A 23,442-nucleotide genomic window follows, 5' to 3' on the forward strand; every position below is an offset into this window, starting at 1 on the left:
GCCAGTGACTGATATTTTTGGACTATCAGAGTAATTCCACCATCTTACTCTATTTCAGCGTCGCCAATATGACCACTGAGGTGATTCGTACGATAGTCACTAGATCCCCCTCTCCTGTTTCGAGTAATCAAAGCCCTACACACTAGTCACCATCCCTTAGTGTTAGCAAATGAATTGCTCATTAATCCATCATTTATTATTATATTAAATTTTTCTATCCGGTAAGAATATTCACACATAATTTACTAAGAAGAAATAGAAGAAAATATATTATATCATTTATTATTAATCCTTGCTCTCTATGTAAGCTATGAGGTAAGGATATAACACACCATAAAATCCAAGTCACCATCTGAAGATGCTTCATTGTCATATCTCTTGTCAACCATGATTATAGCGTCCTCAATAATTACATGGCGACAAAGTAGATGGTCATTTCTCATTATTCTTATCTTAAAGTATAATTTAACTTCATCCATTACAAGATTAATCTCATAATCCGAAATATATATACGTACTACAATCCACTCTTTTAATTCTCTCATGATCATTATTTGGGTCATCCATATGCCACAAGGCATTGTTTAGGTCAATCTACCAGTATCAAATAATAATATCTTTGTAAAAAGACCGAATTATAATTCAGCCTTAACCATGATCGGATAGTGATAGTTGATCGCATAGCAAAACATCTATGTATCATAGTGGTTTATCCCATAGGATTAAAGAGTACGATTATATGTACTTAACTCCTATTGATTAAAGTAGAGAGTTTGTCTATCTTCTCGAGCTCCCAAAGTATTTTTCAACTATTGCTTAGTCATGATAGTCAAGTTTGGGTATTCATTATATTTCTCCAAATCCCTTGGAGCGATTCTGTTTGTTCGACTTCGATGAATAACGTCATTATTTCTTGAAAAAATTAAACTCAATGTTGGTAGGAATTAAATAACAAAACAATGTGTGAATAAACTGAGAAGTAGAAGAAGAAATAATATCACTTGCAATTTAAGAAGAGATGTTAAATTGTTAACTAAAGAAAACATGTAGCAAAACATGAGATTTTTAATCATAAAAGTCATGCGATAGGACAAGTTTTTTTATAGCTTATTAGTTGCATATTATGTTTATTCCAAGGTGGTGATTGCATATGTTTCTCTTCAAAATAAATACAATATTTAATATAATTCACTTCATTTATTCTGAAACTCTGAATCAACAAATCGACCCATAAATCCTCCTTAACAAAATTCTTGAGAAATTTGGAAGGAAAGACTTCATTATTGATCATGACACTCACCATAATATTGCCATGAATCTGAGGCACTCATCCACAGGTGGTTCATCACAAGGACAAAAAGCAATGGACATGACTCAAAACTAGGTAACTGTAATTTGTTCTTTCCACCCGTTTTCTATTTATCTATCTACTTTTTTCTGCATTTCTATCTATCCATGCTTAAAAAATGTTAATGGAATAGGCAATTCATTCCTACGTACATTCCTTTGTGTTTATGTTATTTAGATTGCTTTATATCTGAAATTTTTTTCTCAGTCTTATCCTTATTTAGTTATTTCTCTGTTGCCTCCAGAATTGTTTACAACTTTATCTATTCTTTATAAATGAGTATTATCGGATATCCCCTTATTTCTTTTACTGTGATTGTGTTTGACTTAATGTAATTTTATTTTTCTGTATATTTTCCTTTTTAAGAATCATGCGCATCTTATGTTGAAATGGTAAAGGACTTTATTCCTTAACCACCAAAAACTACCACGCAACTCACCTTAAAAATGTTAAACCAGACATTGACTTCTTACATGAAACCAAAATAAAAGATCACACATCTTTTAAGCCATTTTGTAATAATAGATTCTATGTTACTTCTCACTTCATGAATAGTAGTGGAATTACTGGGAGAAAGGGTGGCTCTGGTTATTTGTGAAATATCACTTGCATATCTTTGTTATGTCCATTGGCTCGTGTTTTTTTGTGATTGAGTTTGGCCCTTATGGAGATATTTCTTCTCCACGAGTTTTAATCTCCATCTATACACCCTCACACCCCAATCTTTGAACGGAATACTAGTCTGAATTGGATTGTACCCTCAAGACAATTAAGTTACATATCCTCATTATCAATCACTTGATAACACTTTCTAGTTATAACACCAATTCTCTTTGTATCCTATTGGCCCACAGGACTTCCTATCTTTTGGTGACATCCGCACTGAGTCTATGCCTCTTGCGTTGTTTGGATCCGTCATACCAGATACTGACATTTTTGGACTATCACAGCAATTCCACCACCACCTTACTCTATTTCAAAGGTCCCCAATATAACCACTGAGGCTATTCGTACCTCAATCACTAGATCCCCCTCTTCTGTTTCAGTCAATCAAAGCCCTACACACCAATCACCATCCCTTAATGCTAGCGAATAAGTTGCTCACCAACCCATCATTTTATTATTATATTAAATTTATCTATCCGGTAAGGATATTCACACATAATTTACTAAGAAGAAATAAAAAAAAAATACATCATATCATTTATTATTTTTTTATTAATCATTGCTCTCTATATAAGCTATGAGCTAAGGATATAACACCATAAAATCTTACTAATTTTTTAATCCCTACTCCATATCTAACCTATGAACTAAGGATATAACACCATAAAATCCTACTCACCATCCGAAGATGTTTTATTGTTATATCTCTTGTCAACCATGGGTATAGTGTCCTCAGTAATGAAATAGCAACAGAGTAGACTGTCATTTCTCATTCTTCTCCCTTTGTAGTATACTTTAACCTCACTCATTATAAGATTAATCTCATAATCCGAAATATATATACACGTTACAATCCATTGTTTTAATTCTCTCACGGTCATTGTTTCAATCTCCCATATACCACGATGCATCGTTTGGGCCAATCTACCAGTATCAAATAACAATATCTTTGTAACAAGACCGAATTGTAATTCTGCCTTATAGTTGACTACATAGCGAAGCATCAATGTATCATTGTGGTTTATCCCATAGGATTCAAGTGTACGACTATATGTACTTAACTCCTATTGATTAAAATAGAGAGTTTGTCTATCTTCTTGAGCTCGTAAAGTATTTTTCTACCATTGCTTAAAGTCATGATAATCAAGTTTGGGTATGCATTGCACTTCTTTAATTTTGTTTGTTGGACTTCGATGAATAACACCATTGTTTCTTAAAAAAATTAAACTCAATGTTGGTAGGAATTAAATAACAAAATAATATATGAATAAACTGCGAAGTTGAAGAAGATATAATATCACCTATAATTTAAGAAAAGATGTTAAATTGTTAACTAAAGAAGAAATGTAGCAAACCATAGGATTTTTAATCACAAAAGTCGTGCGATAGGACAAGTTTTTTTTATAACTTATTAGTTGCATGTTATGTTTATTCCAAGGTGGTGATTGCATGTGTTTTTCTTCGAAATGAATATAATATTTAATGTAATTTACTTCATTTACTCTGAAACCCCCAATCAACAAATCAACCCCCAAATCTTCCTCAACCAAATTCTTGAGAAATTTAGGGGGAAGGACGTTATTGTTGATCATGACACTCATCATGATGCTGCCATGAATCCGAGGCACTCATCCACCGGTGGTTCGTCACAGGAAAGGGAAGCAAGGGACACAACTCAAAACCAGGTAATCATAATTTGTTCTTTCCACCCGTTTTCTATTTATCTATTTACTTTTTCTGCATTTCTTTGAGTATTATTATCTCCTCTATCTATGCTAAAAAAATGTTACTGGAGTAGGCAATTCATTCCTAGGTAAATTCTTTTGTGTTTATGCTATTTAGATTGTTTTATATTTTGGATTTTTATTTCAGTCTTATCCTTAGTTAGTTATTTCTTTATCACCTCCATAAGTTTTTACAACTTCATCTGTTTTTTACAACTGAGTATCATCGAATATCCCCTTATTTCTTTTACTATGATTGTGTTTTACTTAATGTAATTTTTATTTTTCTGTATCTTTTCCTTTTTAAGAATCATGAGCATCTTATGTTGAAATGGTAGATGACTTTATTCCTCAATCACCAAAAACTGCCTCGCAATCCACCTTAAAAATGTTAAACTAAACATTGGCTTCTTACATGAAACCAAAATAAAAGATCATACATCTTTTAAGCCATTTTGTAATAATAGGTTCTATATTACTTCTCATTTTATGAATAGTAGTGGAACTACAGGGAGAAAGGGTGGCTCTGGTTAATTGTGGAAAATCACTTGCTAAATCTCTTCTATCTCACATGGCTCATGTTTCTTTATGAATGAGTTTGGCCCTTATGGAGATATTTCTTCTCCATAGGTTTTAACTCTTATCTATACACCCCCAAACCCCAATCTCTGAATGAAATGCTGGTCTAAATTGAAGTGTACCCTCAAGACAATTAAGTAACATACCCTCATCATCGGTGACTTGATGACACTTTCTACTTACAACACCAGTTCTCTTTGGATTTTATAGGCCCACAAGCCTTCCTATCTTTTTGCGACACCTTCACCTAGTCTATGCTTCCTGCCTCGTTTGTACCCCTCATACTAGTGACTGACATTTTTGGACTATCACAACAATTTCATCCCCTCCTTATTCTATTTCACCGGTCCCCAATATGACCACTGAGACGATTCGTACCTCAGTCACTAGATCCACCTCTCCTGTTTCGGCCAATCAAAGCCCTACACACCAATTAGCATCCCTTAATGTCAACGAATGAGTTGTTCGTCAACCCATCATTTATTATTATATTAAATTTTTCTATCTGATAAGGATATTCACACATAATTTATTAAGAAAAAATAAAAGAAAATACATCATATCATTTATTATTTTATTTATTAATCCTTACTCTTTGTGTAAGCTATGAGCTAAGGATATAACACACCATAAAATCTTACTAATTTTTTAATATTTGCTCCCTATCTAACCTATGAGCTAAGGATATAACACACCATAAAATCCAACTCACCATCCAAAAATGCTTCATTGTCATATCTCTTGTCAACTATGATTATAGCGTTCTCAGTAATGAAATGGCGACAGAGTAGGCTGTCATTTCTCATTCTTCTTCCCTTGTAGTATAATTTAACATCACCAATTACAAGATTAATCTCATAGTCCGAAAGATATATACGCGCTACAATCCACTATTTTAATTCTCTCAAGATCATTGTTTTGGTCACCTATATACTACGATGCATCATTTGGGCCAATCTAACAGTATCAAATAATAATATGTTTGTAACATGATCGAATTGTAATTCAGTCTTAACCATGATCGGATTTTGATAGTTGACCACATAACGAAGCATCAATGTATCATAGTGGTTTATCCCATAGGATTCAAGTGTACGACTATATGTAATTAACACTTATTGATTAAAGTAGAGAGTTTGTCTATCTTCTCGAGCTCCCAAAGTATTTTTCAATCATTGCTTAAAGTCATGATAGTCAAGTTTGGGTATGCATTGCAGTTCTCCAAACCCCTTGGAGCCATTCTGTTTGTTCGACTTCGACGAATAATACCATTGTTTCCTGAAAAAAAAAATTAAACTCAATATTGGTAGGAATTAAATAACAAAATAATGTGTAAATAAACTGAGAAGTTCAAGAAGAAATAATATCACCTACAATTTAAGAAGAGATGTTAAATTGTTAACTAAAGAAGACATGTAGCAAAACATGGGATTTTTAATCACAAAAGTCATGTGATAGGACAAATTTTTTTATAGCTTATTAGTTGCATGTTATGTTTATTCCAAGGTTGTGATTGCATGTTTTTCTCTTCGAAATAAATACAATATTTAATATAATTCACTTCATTTACTCTAAAACCCTGAATCAAAAAAATCAACACTCAAATCCTCTTTAACCAAATTCTTGAGAAATTTAGAGAGAGGGACATCATTGTTAAGCATGACACTGACCATGATGCTGCCATGAATTTGAGAAACTCATCTATCAGTGGTTCGCCATAAGGACGGGAAGCAAAGAGCATGACTCAAAACCAGGTGACCTTAAATTGTTCTTTCCACCTGTTTTCTATTTATCTATCTACTTTTTTCTGCATTTCTTTGAGTATTATTATCTCTTTGTCAATGCTTAAAAAATGTTATTGGAGTTGGCAATTCATTTCTAGGTAAATTCCTTTGTGTTTATGCTATTTAGATTGCTTTATATCTTGGATTTTTATTTCAGTGTTATCTTTATTTAGTTATTTCTGTATCGCCTCCATAATTTTTTACAACTTCATCTGTTCTTTACAACTGAGTATTATCGGATATCCCCTTATTTCTTTTACTATGATTGTGTTTGACTTAATGTAATTTTATTTTTCTGTTTCTTTTTCTTTTCAAGAAGCATGTGCATCTTATGTTGAAATGGTAGAGGACTCTATTCCTCAACCACCAAAAACTGCCTCGCAACCCACCTTAAAAGTGTTAAACTAGACATTTCCTTCTTACATGAAACCAAAATAAAAGATTGCGCATCTTTTAAGCCATTTTGTAATAATAAGTTCTATATTACTTCCCACTTCATGAATAATAGTGGAATTACAGGGAGAAAGGGTGGCTCTGGTTATTTGTGAAAAATCACTTGTTAAATAAATCTCTTTTATCTCACATGGCTCGTGTTTCTTTATGATTGAGGTTGGCCCTTATGATATTTCTTCTCTTAATCCCCATCTATACACCCCAAATGAATGTAATGCTGGTCTGAATTGGAGTGTACCCTCAAGACTTTTAAGTTATCTATCCTCGTCATCGGTGACTTTAATGAAATCCTCTCACAATCTCATAAATTTGGTAGAAAGAGTTTTAAGAATTCCCCTTTTGCATCTCATTTAGAGCACATCATATCTACCTATAACCTTTTTGAAATGCTCCCACCACAGGGCAATTTTGTCACTTGGACGAACTGACAAAAACTACCAAATTTGATCAAGGAATGCTTGGATAGTGCTTGTGCCAATCTTAATTGCCTTACCATCTGCACCAATGCATCTGTAACCAATGGCTTCCCATAGTTCTGATCATAACCCAATCATTCTTTATACTTCTGCTCCATACCCAAAAGAAAAAAGTGTGTTCCACTATCAACATGCCTGGTCTACTCACCATGAATTCTATCCTTTTGGTCTTAAGAAGTGGACATCTATGGCATCGGATGGCTTAATTATAAACTTGCCTCTCTTAGTAGATTATTGACCAGATGGAACTGGGAGGTTTTTGGTAACCTTAATCATCTCAAATCTAGATTCTTCTCCCGATTCCTCACTATTGAAAATGCTTGGCCCCCCTCTCTGATGATCTAGACAAAATCTCTAATGACAGCAATTAAATTTTAAATGTTGAGGAACACTTTTGGCTCTAAAAGTTTAGACACCTTACATTGTTGATGGGGATAGAAACACCAAGTTCAATCACACCATTTCTTAGGTCAATACCTATAAGAGAAGACTAGAGTGCATTCAATTGGATTATAGGGAAAGAATTACCTCACCGGGAGCCATTGCCAATGAGTTTACTTTATTCTTTTCTAATCTGTTCACCTCTTTCAACCCCCTTGACCCTTCCTTCATCGAGTGTCTCTTTTGATCCATCTCCCTTATCTGCTACCCCCTCTTGCACTAAAATTATAAATGCTATGTTCTCCATTGGCCCCTTCAAATCTCTAGGTCTGGATGTGTTCCAGGTTGTTTTCTTTCAAAACTTTTCGGAACTTCTAGGTATTGATATTTGTAAATTCATTTTTGATTTCTTTTGTTATGGTTCTTTAGCCCAAGGCACCAATCACACCCTAATCTATCTTATACCCAAAAAAAAAAAAAAATGCTTGTCGTGTCGAGGATTTCAGACCTATAAGTTTTTGCAATGTAAATTACAAGTTCGTGGTCAAAATTTTGGCCACCCGACTGAAATCATATATTCACAAATTGATTTTAGCTTACCAAGCTATATTTGTTATTGCCCAAGAGATCTTCCACTTTCTCAGATGGAAAAAGGGGAAGTTTGGGTTTATGGCAATCAAATTTAAAATGGCCAAGGCTTATGATAATCTTAAATGGGGTTTTTTGAGAGCCATATTTAATTTCTTGGGCTTCGGGGATGTTCTGATCAACCATATCATTATCACCTCCTCCTTTTCTGTCAAGGTTAATGGCTACTCTTCTAGGGGTAGTCACCAGTGTTGTCCTTTAAATCCCTTTCTATTCAGTGTGGCTATGGAAAGCCTTTCTAGATTGTTGGCCACTTATAGAGATCTAAACCACTTTAAAGGTATCAAGGTGTCAAGGTATGCACCTGAAACCACACATTTATTTTTTTCTGATGACACCTTTATCTTTTGCTAGGCTATGAAGACCTCTCTACCATCAGGTGTATCCTTGACTTGTTCTCTGATCATTATGTGCTAACAATAAATTTTGACAAAAGTGGTATGGCCTTTAGTTCTAATATAAATACAGAATTCAAGGACCAACTTTGCCAAACCTTAGGCCTCAACAAGATGAACCAAGTTGCCTCATACCTAGGCACTAGCCTTTTTCACCATAGGAATAAACCCTTGGCTTACAAAAGTGTTACTAACAGAGTCAAGAAGAAACTTGGTGTCTGGAAAGCCAACGTCCTCTCCTATGCCTGGAGAACAGCACTTCTTTAATCAACTTTAGCCTCTATACCTTCTTATCTAATGTCTTGTTTTGCTTTATCCAAGATTATATGCAGAAAGTTAGATTCCATCTATCTTCACTTTTGGAATGGTGACAAAGACAATGTAAATAATCTCCACCTCATTGTTTGACATAAAATGTAATACCCTGCTTCTTAAACCCGGTCTGATTTCGCGGTTGAACCGGTTTAACCATGCAGGAACCGAACCAGAGGGAGTTAGAGCGAGTTCCTTATGGGTTATGATGGCAAGGGTGACCTTAAACACCGGCTGGCCCGACAAGTTCGAGCCAGTGCCAGAAGAGACGGGAGTGCCCAAGCCGTGTACATGCACCTACCATAAGGCCATGTATGGATGAAGCAGGTATTATAGCCGTATTTTAAGGTATATACGTATGCTACATCGTATGTCAGGGGTGGGGTTCGCGCCGAGGCCCGAACTCGGTCAAAATCCCAAGTCTTGGCCCTCAGGTGGGCGGACAGGTGGGTGCAGCCACCCACCTGAGTGACCCATCCATGTGCACTATTCACTTATTTAGGAATTATATATATAGCATTATGATTTTCTTTTCTTTCATTTATGACACCCGTACGTTGGTGAAAAGAGTAAAGAGGAGAGAGAAAAGAAAGGGAAGAAGAAGGGAAGAGAAGGAAGAGGAAGAAGAGAAGGATTTCAGCGGCGCCGAAGCTTGATCTTCCCATGCCGGCGCCGGAAGAGTGATCTTCAACTCTAGATCTACATTTGGAGGTAAGCAAAGTCGGGTTCTTTGAACATTCACCATACCCAAGCTTAAAACCCTTGATTCGAGTAGGGTTTCTTGAGATCTTATAAATCCCCTTTGAAATGATGAATCTAAGGTTTAATAGATGATTTATGTGTTGATCTTGAAGGATTTGAAGAGGTAGTGACAAGGTGGAAGAAGCATTGTGAGTTTGAAGTGATTTGGAGGGTTTGAAGTTGTTCTTGAGCAAAGAAGGTAAGAAGGTTTCCCATCCCTTGAATCTAACCTAGATCTAGGTTAGAACCATCCTATAAGACCTTGAAGGTGTGAAGAATGGGTTGGGAAAAGCCCCATTTGAATCCCCAAAGAATGGAGGAAGTTGGGAAGAAACAGTGTCTTTCCCGCCAAGACCGATGGGCCCCTACCCGCCTGTGGGCACCCACCTGAGAGGGCAGGGGCCTTCTGGCCCAACTGGCGGGTGGAACCGACGGGCCCTACCGGTGGGCCCCTACCCGCCGGTCCAAACCGGTGGGTAGGACCGATGGGCCAGACAGCCCACCTGTCTGACCCACCCGTGTGGCCCCGAAGGTGATTCTTACGTCCGATTGAACCCAAATCGGATGTGCAACCTTGTTTTGACTTTCTAAACATGATTTTTTCATCAGATCTCATTAATTTTGATCCTAAAATGGTGAATTACTAACCCCGCTCAATTATGTTAGGTTCACCAAATCCTACCCGATTCGCACCGGATCTCACCCGTACCGAACGAGAATCTTTGTACGCTACAAGTAGGTGGGGAAAGGACGTTTGGCCTTGTTTCAAGGTATTGTTTGGCATTCATTTAATTATATCTAGTCTAGTCATGCCATCATGAATATGCTATGTAGATTAGTCATTCCTCACAGTGTGATGCATATGTGCTATGTTTACTTTCTAAATGCCAATTGAATGAGATGTTTATATGTTGAATGTGGACATCATGGTGCATGATGCATTGATAGACTAGATGCCGTAATCGACTTGAAAACGAGTGCATTGGTGGCCCGTGGAATGGGACACGGAAGCACCATGCAATCGTACTATTGTCATATAGGAGCATGCGGTATTAGGATTTTCACCATCCCGTGCTACGACCCTTCCCAACAGGGGTTAAGGTGTTGGGTTATCATTTGGGGGGAAGCAGTGGTCGCGGTCGTCGGGTCACTGTGGCGGTTAGACATAACGCCCGACGAGTCATGTAGGACAGTCGGCAATCCCAGTGGTACATTCAAGAGGGCCAATCGTACTGCTTTTAAATTACTGGAGTCAGCACCTTTATTTTCAGTCATTTACATTTCTGTTGAGAGCCGGTGGACGGCATTGTCTTTACTTTTCCGAGTACTCACGGTGGGCCTTCTCTGACAGCCCTATGGGCGTATCGCGGGAGGGAGTTCGCGGCTCATACCCGGAGTATACGCGCACTGTGGCTGTAGTAGCACTAAAACCAAGGACTTAGTAATGTTGCTTAGGTGGATGTGATTTAAAATGTATAGCATGGCATGTAGTGCATATGATTGTGTTTTGATGTGTGAACTGCTGTGTGGTCCATCTTACCACTTACTGAGCTAGTGAGCTCATCCCACGTGTACACCCCTTTTTAGATGATTTTACAGGTCATACATCTGAGGAGCATGGGGTGGGTCCCACAGTCGAGTTTCCGGAAGAGGACTGCTGGACCCCTGAGGAGTTAGAGCACGACGCTGACTGCTCGTGCGAGAGTTGTGCTGCGGGACAACAGTTCTGAGGCCGAGCTGAGCTCCACCTTTGAGGCCGTGCTGAGCTCCACTTCTGAGGCCGAGCTGAGCTCTACCATGTGATGCCGAGCTGGGCTCAACCCTTGATGCCGAGCTGAGCTCTAGCCTTTGTTGCCGAGCCGAGCTGTGTACTTTGATTATTTTGATGATTTCCTTTACATACTTGATATATGAATTGTACTTTTATTGTGTAAATATCATACCTTCGGGCCCACATGTATATAATTATTGTATCACAATTCGGGTATCAAGTATTATGGGACTATTCACAGGTAAAACTTAGTCTTTCGCTGATCTGATGAGCTTATATTAGTTGTGTGTATGCTGTGGTGGAATACAGTATCTGATGATCCTGGCAGGTTTGGGTTAACCGGTGTTAACCCGGTCACTGGCCCGGTTAACATAAAATCTATAGACCGAAGTGTCAAGGTGGATTGGGGATTAAAGTTTCTGAAAACCGGAACAAAGCTCTTCCAAAGTTAGGATGGAGAATGATCACCAATTGATAGAGTCTATCGGTCTGGATTTTCAAAGCCAAATATTTTCACTATAGGTCAGTATTTAATAACAGAACTTCGAAAATGAGTGGATCCCTCCACTAGAACAACATTGCCAAAATTCTACCTACTTTAAGAGCTATGGTTTACCGAAAAATAGGTAATGGCAGCAATACATTTCTCTTTAATGACCCTTGAGTATTGGATTCACGAAATTATGTTTTAGATATGTCATTTATACTGACAATCCCCCATTGGATGAACAAAGTCAGTGATGTCATGATAGGCACTTAGTAGAATATTAGAATGCTAAATTCTTTTTTACCAATTTTTGCTACTAACACTATTGTCCAGATCCCCATATCCTTTGATTGTGATCAATGGCAGTGTCGTCTTTCTAAGGAGGGGTCTTTCACTACTAAGCTAGCTACCAAGTTTCTCAAAACTAATTTACTGACAAACTTCAATTGTTGCTCAAACAAGTGCTCATGCTCCTCTCCTTGCTCACGATGGTGGCAGTATTTCTGGAAATTCAATATCCAACCCGAGTTTATTATCTTCATTTGGAGAGTTCAAATGCATGAATGGCCACTAAAGGCAGATTGACTAAATGGGTGAATATTGACCCACTATGAGTGTTTTCCAAAATCAGTAGGAATTTGTGTTCCATGTCTTATTTGAGAGTGAATTTTCGAGAAGAGTTTAGGCAGCTAGCCCGCTTGGACTTAAACCTAAGCTTCTTCCTTATCTCTCTTTTAATATTTTTTTTTATGTACTATTTTAACTTTTTTGATATTTCCAAGAATAAACTACAATATTTCTTTTCTCTATTTTGTCTTATTTGCTACTTCATTTGGAAACATAGGAGCCAAGTTTTATTTGATTCACAACCCCAAACCATCTGCCCATTCTGAAAACATGTTGAATTATAGACATCCAATAGTCTCCACAACGACCCCTGTGCTATAGAGACAAATTCTTCCACCCCCACCCTAACTATGACTAATACCCCTCTACCACAAGCAAATTTAATTCTAATAGTGACACTTTCACTAACAAAGAGGAAAAAATTTCTAGATGGGCTTTCTCCTTTATTCTAACCAATTATTGTATCTTATCTTAGGAGAATTATTTGTTGATAGGAAAAAGTGGTGAGGCAGCTACGAGGGGACTTCTAGAAGGGATAAAGGTGACAAGAGAAAAAGGATGGATGGTGGATATGGTGTGGAGTGACGTGGAGGATCTTCTTGTTTTTTTGACAAAACTAATTCTAAACAATTAACTTTTTGGCCTTGGGTTTCTATACCACTCTAGTTAGAAATGAAGTACTCCTCAAATCACCCAATTTTTGTATAAAACGTAACGACTACTTTATTTCTAGGCTAAATGAGATGGCAAAAGACGCTATTGCTAGTAAATGTTTGATGAATCCTTATGTTACGATGTATAAACACTGATAATTTGGTTCTGGCTTTTATTTAATTTTCCTTGAATAAAAAATAATGGAGAAAAACTAGCTTAAAAGCCAACATGGCTCCTACACCAAACACAAAGGGTGGCTAAATGACCACCTCACCACTCATAAAAGTTGGGAATCCCACCTTTGTTGATGCTTATGCGGGTGCTCCCATTGGCTCCTACTCTGGAGTAATGGCCACACTGCCTTTTAGGGAACCCTCTCCTTTAAATATTTTAGATTTTATGTGCAATTAATGCAGTGGTTTTTGTGTGACTTGCTCTTGGCTTTGATCACAACCCAATTCTGATAGACTCTATTGAAGGTAAGATGAAAGGGGCAAAGCCTTTCCATTTCGAGGCTATGTGGTTTCGCCACCCCCAATACAAGAATACGACCTTCAAAGCTTGGACTGGTCCTTTCCACGGTTCTGCAGTGACCAAACTTCATCAAAAGAGGGATAAATTGCCAAGTGATCTTTAAGCAATGGAACTCTGAGGTTCTCGATCATGTTCAGTCGAAGATTCAAAACTTGAGAATTGAACTTAAATACCTTCAGGGCATTAGTCACAGTACTTTCTCCCAAGCTTGAGTTAACAAGGTCTCAAAAATTTTAGCAGAAAAATTGGTTAAAATGGAGGTGCTATGGCAACAAAAGGCTCGGGCCCAAGAAGAAAGGCCACAAGAAATTTCTCACTTTCTTGAGACTTTCATCCCAGCAACGATGATCTCGGATAATATTTGTAGCTCACAAAATGTTCCACTACATAGAAAGAAGAAGAAGAAGAAGAAGAAGAAGAAGAAGAAGAAAGGCCACAAAGAATTTCTCACTTTGAATCTAGATATGAAAAAGCTTACAATCGCTAGAGTGGACTTTTTTCGAGAACATGCTTATCAAATTGGGTTTAGATCTTCGATGGATTACGTTCGTTGTGGAATGTATCAAATAAGCCAATTATCATCTTCTTATCATTGGGGATGTGTGGGGTTCTAATACTCCATCCCATGGTATATGATGAGGCGATCCCCTATCTTTCGCTATTTTCATTCTATATGCACAAGTTGTGACCTCTATTATTTCTCAAGTGAAGGGGATCTCATTTCCCATCTTATGTTTTCTTATGATGGCTTACTTTTCTCATAAATGAAACTGGAAGAAGTGTGTAAACTCAAGGCATGTTTGGACCTATATTATCGTGTAAGTGGGCAATGCATTAATTTGAAGAAATCTAGCTTGGCTTTCAGCATCAATACCCCAACCAAGTTAAAGAGATGGTTCTCTAGAGTTCTTAAAGTCCCATATGTGATGGTCCCTCTAAATATCTCGATCTTCCAATAGATTTTGAAACATCTAAAGACTAAATTTTCAAGGATATTAATGAAAAAGTGTTGATTTTAAAACAAGTATTTAAAATAAGTGAAGATTCAAAATAGCTTTTAATAGTTGTTTAAATACAAAATAAATTCGTTTACTTATCAATTCAGTTTTGGAGACATTTTATTCTTTTCTTTAAGGCTCATTAACTCTTCAGCTGCTAAAGATTTATGTAGCCTCAGTTTTAGTTTTAAAGTCTCCTTATAATAGAGTATCTTCTTAATTCATCTTCTTAAATTCCCTTAATTCTTTTTCTCAAATGTCTTATAAATAGAGAGGAGTTTTAGCATTTGTAGAGACACGGAACAAGTCCTTGAGTTATCCAAGTGTGTGTTTTTAATTTTGCTTCTCTTGGGTTTTGTTGGATTTTAAACGACCATTTTGTGAGTGATTTGTTTTTAGTCTGAGCATAGTGTGATACCCTACTTTTAAAACCTGGTTTACTTACACGGTTGACCCGGTTTAACCATGTAGGACCCGAACCAGAGAGGGTTAAGGTGGGTTCCCTATGGACCATGATGGCAAGGGTGACTTTGAACACAGGTTGGTCAGACAAGTCCAAGTCAGTACCAAAGGAGACGGGTGTACCCAAGCCGTGTACATGCACGTATCATAAGGCCATGTACGGGTAATGCTGGTAGGTAGCCATATCGTAAAGTGTATACGTATTATATATCTTGTGCCGAGAGTGAGATACATGCTGAGAGTCGAATTCCATCAAAATCTCAATTGTTTGGCTAAGTTTTGACCAACAGGTGGGCGGTCACAGGCGGGCGAACCCACCCACCAGTGTGACCCACCCATGTGGTTACTAGATATTCTCTAGTATAAATAGTACTTATCGTGTTTTTTTTTTCCTTTTTCTCATTTAATGCATTAAAGAGTGAGTGGGAAAAGTACAGAAGAGAGAGAAAAGAAAGGAAGAAAAGAGAACGAAGAAGAAGAAAGGAAAAGAAAAAGAAGAAGAAATGATTTTAAGCGATGCCGAGATTTGATCTTCTCATTCTGGCACCGAAAAAGTGATCCCTAACATGAGACCTACGATTTGAGGTGAGCGAAGGCTATACTTCTTAAACTTTCACAAAATCCCAAGTGAAACCCTTGATTTGGGTAGATTTCCTTGAGATCTTGTTAATCCCACTTGAGATGATGAATATAAGGTTTAATAGATGATCTATGTATTGATTTTGAAGGTTTAAAGAAGTATTTACAAGATTTGAGAAGCATTGGTGATTTCTTGAGTTAAGAGGTGATTTTGGGGTTTTGGACGAGTTCTTGAGCAAAGAAGGTAAGATTGCTTTTCAATCCTTAAATCTAACTTAGATCTAGGTTAGAATCATCTTTTGAGACCACAGATGTGTGAAAAATGTGATTGAAACAACCCCATTTGGTTTTTCCAAGGTCGAGGAGTGTTTCAAGGGAGAAAATCAATTTTCGCACCAACAAATGGGCAAAGACCGACGGGCGAAGCTGACTGCCTGTAGGGGCCCGCCTGTTGGGGCAGAACCTTAATTCCAACAGGCAGGAAAAGACCAGCGGGTGAACTCGCCCACTTGTAAAGGCCCGCCTGTTGAATCGACGAGTTATCTGGCCACCTATTGGATTGGCGAGAGAAGACAGGTGGGCTGTCTGGCCCACCTGTTGGCCCACCAGTCAGATATTTTTGGCCTAATGGAAAACGGGCAGGCAACCTTCTTTTATGATTTTAAACATGATTTAAATAAAAAAACATCACTAGTTTTGACCCCAAGGTGGTGAAATGCTAACCTCATTCGCTTATGATAGGTTTCACTAGAATTTACATTTCTTATGCCAGATCTCACCCATACCGAACGTGAGCTTTTACCCAACAAGTAAGTGGGGAGAGGACATTTGACTTTATTTTAAAGCATGTTTTTGTATCATTAAATTGTATCTAGTCTAGCCATGTCATCATACAAATTATGTGTAGATTAGTCATCCTCGTATGCCATTCGCACGCATTGTTTGTGCATTTTAAACAAATGATTTATGATATGTGTGTTGTGTCTTACATTCTCAATGGTAAATAATTGATGTGCTTATGTGACGAATGGTTGGATTACTGTGCATGATGCATTATTAGACTAGATGCCGTAATCGGTTTAGAAACAAGTGCATTGGTGGCCCATGGTATGGGACGCGGTGGTACTATACAATTGTACTTTGTCATATAGGAGCATGCAGTTTAGGATTATCATTCCCTGTGCTACGACCCTTCCCAACAGGGGTTGAAGTGTTGGATTATCACTTGGGGGAAAGCAGTGGTCGCAGTTATCGGGTCACTGTGGCGGTTAGACATACATCTGGCTGGTCATTAGGACAGTCGGTAACCTTAGTGGTATATTCAAGAGGGTCAATCGTACTACTTTTAAATTGTCGGGGTCAGCACCTTTACATTTATGTCATTTACTTTTATGTTGAGAGCCAGTGGTCGGCATGCTTTACTTTTCTGAGTACTCACGGTGGACCTTCTCCGACAACCATATAGGCGTATCGTGGGATGGAGTTCGCGACTCGTTCCAGGGGCATACGTGCACTGTGATTGTGAGTAGCACATAACCTAAGACTTAGTAATGTTGTTTAGGTGGATAAGATTAAAATGAATTACGTTGCATATAGTGCATATGGATGTGAATGTTTGTGTGGTCTTTCTTTTCACTTACTAAGCTAGTGAGCTCATCCCACGTGCACACCTCTTTTAGATGATTTTACAGGTCGTCCACCTGAAGATCAGGAGTCAGGCTCCACAATTGAGTTTCCTATTGAGGATTGGTGGGTCCCTAAGGAATATGACCACGATGCTGATTGCATGTGTGAGGGCTGTGCTGCGGGACCGCAGTAATGACACTGTACAGGATTTCGCTTTTTGGTTTTTGATGACCTCCCCTTTTGTGTACTTGATATGTAAATTGTTATTCTTTTGTGTAAATATCATGCCTGTGGGCCCCCATGTACTTAGCTATATATACTATAATGTGGGTATCAAGTATATTGGGGATATTTACAGGTAATTTAAGTCTTCTGCTAAACTTTTGAACACTTATCTTAGATGTGGGTATGTTGTGGTGAGGTACAATATCAGATGATCCTGGCAGTTTTTGGGTTAACCAGAGTTAACTCAGTCACCGGTCCGATTCTGTGTGAACGGGGCGTGACACATAACCCTATAGCATTCGAAGGGGTCCAGTAGTCGAGTGCACGATTATTAAAAGAGCCATTGGGCTGTTTTATCTTGGAGGCCTATTTGCATCATTCCCAGTTGCACCATATGAGGCATTTACGGTCTTAAGGATAGTGTTAAGTGACACTACTTTGCCCACAAATTTTCTAACAATTTCTATTACAAGCCTATTATAATTCTAGGCAGGTGATATATTGAAAGTTCTTCTATACAAAGATGATACTTAGGTTTGCTCTCTCAATATTCTGACACATAATTTCCCTACAAAAAGTCTCCAACAAATTTCAGAATTAAAAACTTCAATTAATTTCGCATGCGGGCCGTGAAGTGATGCTTAAAGTGGTTAGGTTTGCCATGTCCAATTATAGAAGTTCTCATTTTAAATTACCAAAGTCCATTCACAATAATCTCATGAAGATGGTGAAAATTTTCTTTTGGGGTAAATCTAATCATGAATCTAAGATCCACTGGATCTAACGGGCTAGACTATGTCAGTCTAAAGAAAAAGGGGGCTTGGACTTTAGGGATTCATCTCTTCACAATTCCTCCTTTCTTTCCAAAGTGGCTTGGCACCTATGGAAACATCCGAAGTCTTTGTGGGCTAGATTTATGAAGAATATTTATTTTCTTCACTCTAACTTCTTGGATGCTCCTTTGGGTCGTCAACCCTTTTGAGCCTAGAATAACATTATCGGAAGAATGAGAGTCTTGATAGATGAACTTCTTTAGAGGGTGTAAAAGGGAGATTCTATTAGAATATGAGAGGATAATTGGGTTCCAACTCTAATAGGTTATAAAAATCCAATTTCCTAAACCAAAGGCTATAATCTTTTCATGATAGCGGAGTTGATAGACCACGAGAATAGGATGTGGTATCAAAAAATTATCATCTTAATTTTTCATCTCTATGTTTAGAAAATTCTAAAAATCCAGCTTAGTCTTTTTCCAAGAAATGATTCTTGGGTGTGGGGTGAGGTAAAGAACGATATTTCTTTTCAATGAAATCAACCTATCAAATGTTATCAAATCAATCCCTGGAGTGAATGCCTGCAAGAGCATCATCATCTAATCAACCTCATTGGAGCCATGTTTCTGATGTCGTCGGGGAGCGCATATGATCATGTCAAACCCTCATAAAAATCAGAAATTTCATATGGCAGGTTTGCACCCAAGGTTTGGATTCTGGAAGCCCTTACACACCGTGAAATCTCAATTGATCCATCATGTCAACGATGCAAGGCCCCCTTAGAATCGATTGACCATGTTCTTCTCGGCTGCCCATTTGACCGTGTTGTTTGGTTTGGAAGCTCACTTACATACTCAGACCCACAAAGAGAAGAGCCTATGTTTCATTGCTGGATAAATGAGGTTGGAACTCTATTAATACGCGTAATAGAACCGGTAACAAGGAAGCAATGGGTTTGGCATCTTTCATTGCTTGGTTCATTTGGACCGCACTTAATGACTTTATCTTTAATAGGAGAAATTGAACCCCTCTAAAAGTTGCATCTTTAGCTTAAAATGTCCATGTTGAATTCCTTAAAGTTGCTATGTCTAAAAGCCCATCCATGTCTTCTAGGCCCACCAGTAATATAGCCAACTGTAATGCATCTCATATGATTTTTTGTTTTTTTTTTTGGTAAAACATCTCATATGGATTACAACCCAAAAGGTTGTCACAAGGCATCCCAACTCAAGGAAGGGCAGCTTGCAAGAAAAAAAGGGTGGGAGACTCGAACACCATATGTGTCAAACGGAAGGCTGCAATTTTTAGTCCCAATTTGATAGCTAGAGCTTCCATTTCTTTTGCTAACGACGGGTATCCAAGCCTTAAGCCTGTCTAGTCCCGCGAGCCCATACTGACCCCACAATCGTATGGATCGGGTCATACCGGGGTTGATTGAGAACCATTTAACTTTCACTGAAAGCAGCAAAGAGAACTAAACACACCTAACAACGGTAAAGCTAGGGAAAGGATGGCATATGAACCCCATAGCACATGACCTACTGAAAAGGGAAGCATTGGTGAAAATATGGAAGGAACCTGGTAAAGGAGTTAAGAGCTATTGAGGATTTGCAATATTGTTGTGAGAAGTGGGGATAGTAACTAAAGTGAAATGTGGGATGGTTCAATTGAAAACCGTGGAGTTCCTATGCTTCCAAATTTCTCAAAGTATGATTGCATGAGTTATAAAAGAGCCTTTTTGCTCTTTATTGCTTAAACTAGGACACTTTCCCCAATGGACAACTCAATGGATGTAAATGAATACCCGAGATTAGAATTCAAATTTGCATTCGCAACCGTTTAGGGGTATCCGTATTTGGTCAAAGGGTATTCAAATACAAATCTGAATTATCCAGAAAATAATTATTCGATCCGATTAGATAATCAAGTAATGATTTTGAAGGTTCTTGAAGTTTAGACAAGTTCTAGAGAATGAGAAAAGGAGCCAAAATAACATAAAAATATGGATTAAGAGCAAATTATATTCACTGGGGGGAAGAAGGTCCGGATTACATTAGTTAGAGAGTAAATGGATAGTTGAAAATCCAAATTTGATATGTATCCGTATCTATCTAGGGGTATCTGAATAAGGGCAAAGAATATCTGGATCTGATCACATCCGATCCAAATTTGATTCATATCCAATCTGTTTATATCACTGACTTACAAGCCAGTCCGCCAATGTCTAGCTTGGGTAGGAAAGAGACCACATAGAGACATAGACACAAGAGGCAAATCATGCCTATTGGGCAAGGGAGCATCAAAGAAGAGCATGTTCAACAATTTTTCTCTTTCATTCCCACAACAAGAACACAGATCTGAAGTCTCCACATTCTTGTGCATGAGATTTGGAAGGGTACCACTTTGGTTCAAGTAGGCTTTAAATAAAGTTTTGGATCTTTGGTGACATTTAGAAGGACCATAAGATTTTCCACAAACTTGAGGATGGAGAGGCTTTGTAGCAAACTTCACAAATAAGATATCTCTGAGCAAGGACGCCAAATTTTTTGTCTTGGCCATCCTTGGGGGCTGGTGCTGAGGGGGATCATACGAACGGCATCCACCTCCAAAGGGGTAAAAAATTAAAAATAGATCCTAACTTATAAATATCCAAAACTACCGCCATTAAAAACAAATCTTTAAACATAAAAAAAATTTCAAAGTTTTCAATGGCTACTCATAGAAAAATCACATATTTCACCTAGGGGTGTCAACCTGTTAGGCCGGGCCTAGCCAAACTTGATCACTTGGAAGTCTTGCATCGTGAATGTCCGTTTAAGTTATGGGCCTAGTTTTGGGGGGGCATAGTACGGTTTATAATCAGGTTGGCCGGTGTCAGGTTTTAATCAAGCTACTTTAAACAGGCCTTAACCGGGTTATGGACCTATTTAAGTCTAAATGGGCCTTAAATATGCTTACCCCAAAATTCTTTTCTTAAGTGGGTTGAAGGCCCCCAAATATGTGACACAAACTTTAATAAAGAAGAGAAATGATATAATTATGGCTGTTTTTACAAAATAATAATAATAATAATAATAAGATTATGGCCATTACAACTTACAAAACAAAGTTTAACTAAATCAAATCCTATTACAAAGCAAAGGGTATGAAAGCATAATTAGTTTCTTACTATTAAAAAATAATAACAATAAATAAATAAAATAGTTTCTTACTAGCAATGGCAAAATAGAAATTTTATGTACTATAAAAGGGGGTCGGGCTACAATGAGTCGGTTCAAGTCGGACATATAAACGTGTCGGCATGCACCTCCTTTATTAATAAGGTCAATCTAAGTCAGGCCGTAAACATGTCAGGCTTGATTAGGCCTACCGATGCAGGCTCAAAATTGACACCCTAATTTCACCCATTTAAGTGTAAAGTGCTATAATATTTAGATTTTTGTCAATAACATGTTCACAATAACATAAATATGATAGTACAAACTAATGTAAAAGATCTTTACCAAAAAAAAAAAGCTAATGTAAAAGATCTGAACCCAACAACTCCAGGGTATAAAGCTACTAGATATTAAATATTGCTTCTTTAAGTAGTTCTAGGTAGGGTCATTGTTTAAAATTAGGGGCCCGTTTGATAACGTTTCTGCTGTTTCTGTTTCAAGAAACGACAGAAACAGAAATTTCCGTTTCTGGAAACAGAAACAGAATTTTGGGTGTTTGATAAACCTTGTTTCCGTTTGATTGGATGATTACAGTGTTGTATTTACATTCCGGTGGATAACGATCGGTTGTACTTTTTCCGATTTTGTCTTAGTTTTCTCTAATCGGATCTAAAACATCCGTTTCCAGCAAAAAGGTAATCATTTCTTCCTCTTGCCCCCGAACCCACCTGCCCCTTCTTCTTCTTCTTTCTTCCTCCTGCAACTCCACCTGCCACTTCCTCTTTTCCTTCTTCCTGCAGCACCACCACCTCCACCCCCTGCTGCCACTTCCTTTTTTGCTGCTGCTGCTTGTTCTTCTTCCTTCAACACAACTCAGCCCCACACCAAGAACCCAACCCGCCTCTTCCTCTTCTTCTTCCTACAATGTAAGCTCTCTAGATTCAGCTGAAAAAGTGGATGGAAGCTAGAGGAAAGAATAGTCAGAGAAACCCCTCTACATTAAACTAGTTTGTCCTCTTTCTCTCTCTATCTCTGATGGGTGAGGCGATGGGGCTGCGGTGAGGCCGATGTTGAAAGATCAAGGTTTGCGACGGGTGAGGCGATGGTGGTGAAGGGTGCAATAGGTGAGGTGAGATGGCTCGCAGTTGGGGATTGCGACCTCGGTAGAGAGTTGCAGCAGTCAGGAGAACGATATTGGTGCTGCGGCGGAGGCGTCGGCTGCGGGGATCGTTTGGGGGATTATTCTCGAAGAGACAGTGAATGTAAAAGGATAAGAATCCCACGAAGCAGAGCGTGGTGAAGAGTACCACCACTGTTAAAAGGCATGGAGGCGGAGGCGGAGGCGGTTCCCGAAATGGGGTTTAAGAAACCCAAATCGACGACGGCTGACAAGATGGAGAGGAACTCTGTAGACGGAGCTAGTCGGAGACGGTGGTGATGGTAGTGATGCCAAACTCCGTCTTCAATATCGATTTTTTGTGCCGCATTTTTGTTTCGAGAAACGAGCGAAACAAGTAAAACTTGTTTCGTCATTCATGTTTCTTGAAGCATAAATTGTTATAAATTTCAATTTATGTTTCAAGAAGCAAGTGGAACAGAACACTTTTACCAAATGGTATTTATGCCGTTTCTTTGTTTCTGAGAACAAGAAAACACAGAAACACGTTTCTGGTTACGTTATCAAACGGGCCCTAAGAGACGGTTTTCTACGCAAGTGGTGCAAGGGAGCGCATCAATGAGATGCGGCATAATATTGTGCGTAAGAAAATAGTGAAGTCATTTCATGCAAAGAGTGGAGAGATATACACAAAAATACTAGTGTATCCTACTCCAATGATTCGGAGAATCTTTTCCCACAAAAACACTACCTTTGAAGTAGAAAAAATATTACTCCGATGAAGATAGCTTTCCTTCACCCACAAATTTAAGGCCATCATTATTTTCTCCTATATGTTGAAGGTCTAAAAGGTCCTTCATTGTTCCTTGACACACATTCACATATAATGATGATTATTGATGACAAAAAAATTATCTTTTACTA

Source organism: Macadamia integrifolia, chromosome 9, assembly GCF_013358625.1.
Source record: "Macadamia integrifolia cultivar HAES 741 chromosome 9, SCU_Mint_v3, whole genome shotgun sequence".
Classification (NCBI taxonomy): Eukaryota; Viridiplantae; Streptophyta; class Magnoliopsida; order Proteales; family Proteaceae; genus Macadamia; species Macadamia integrifolia.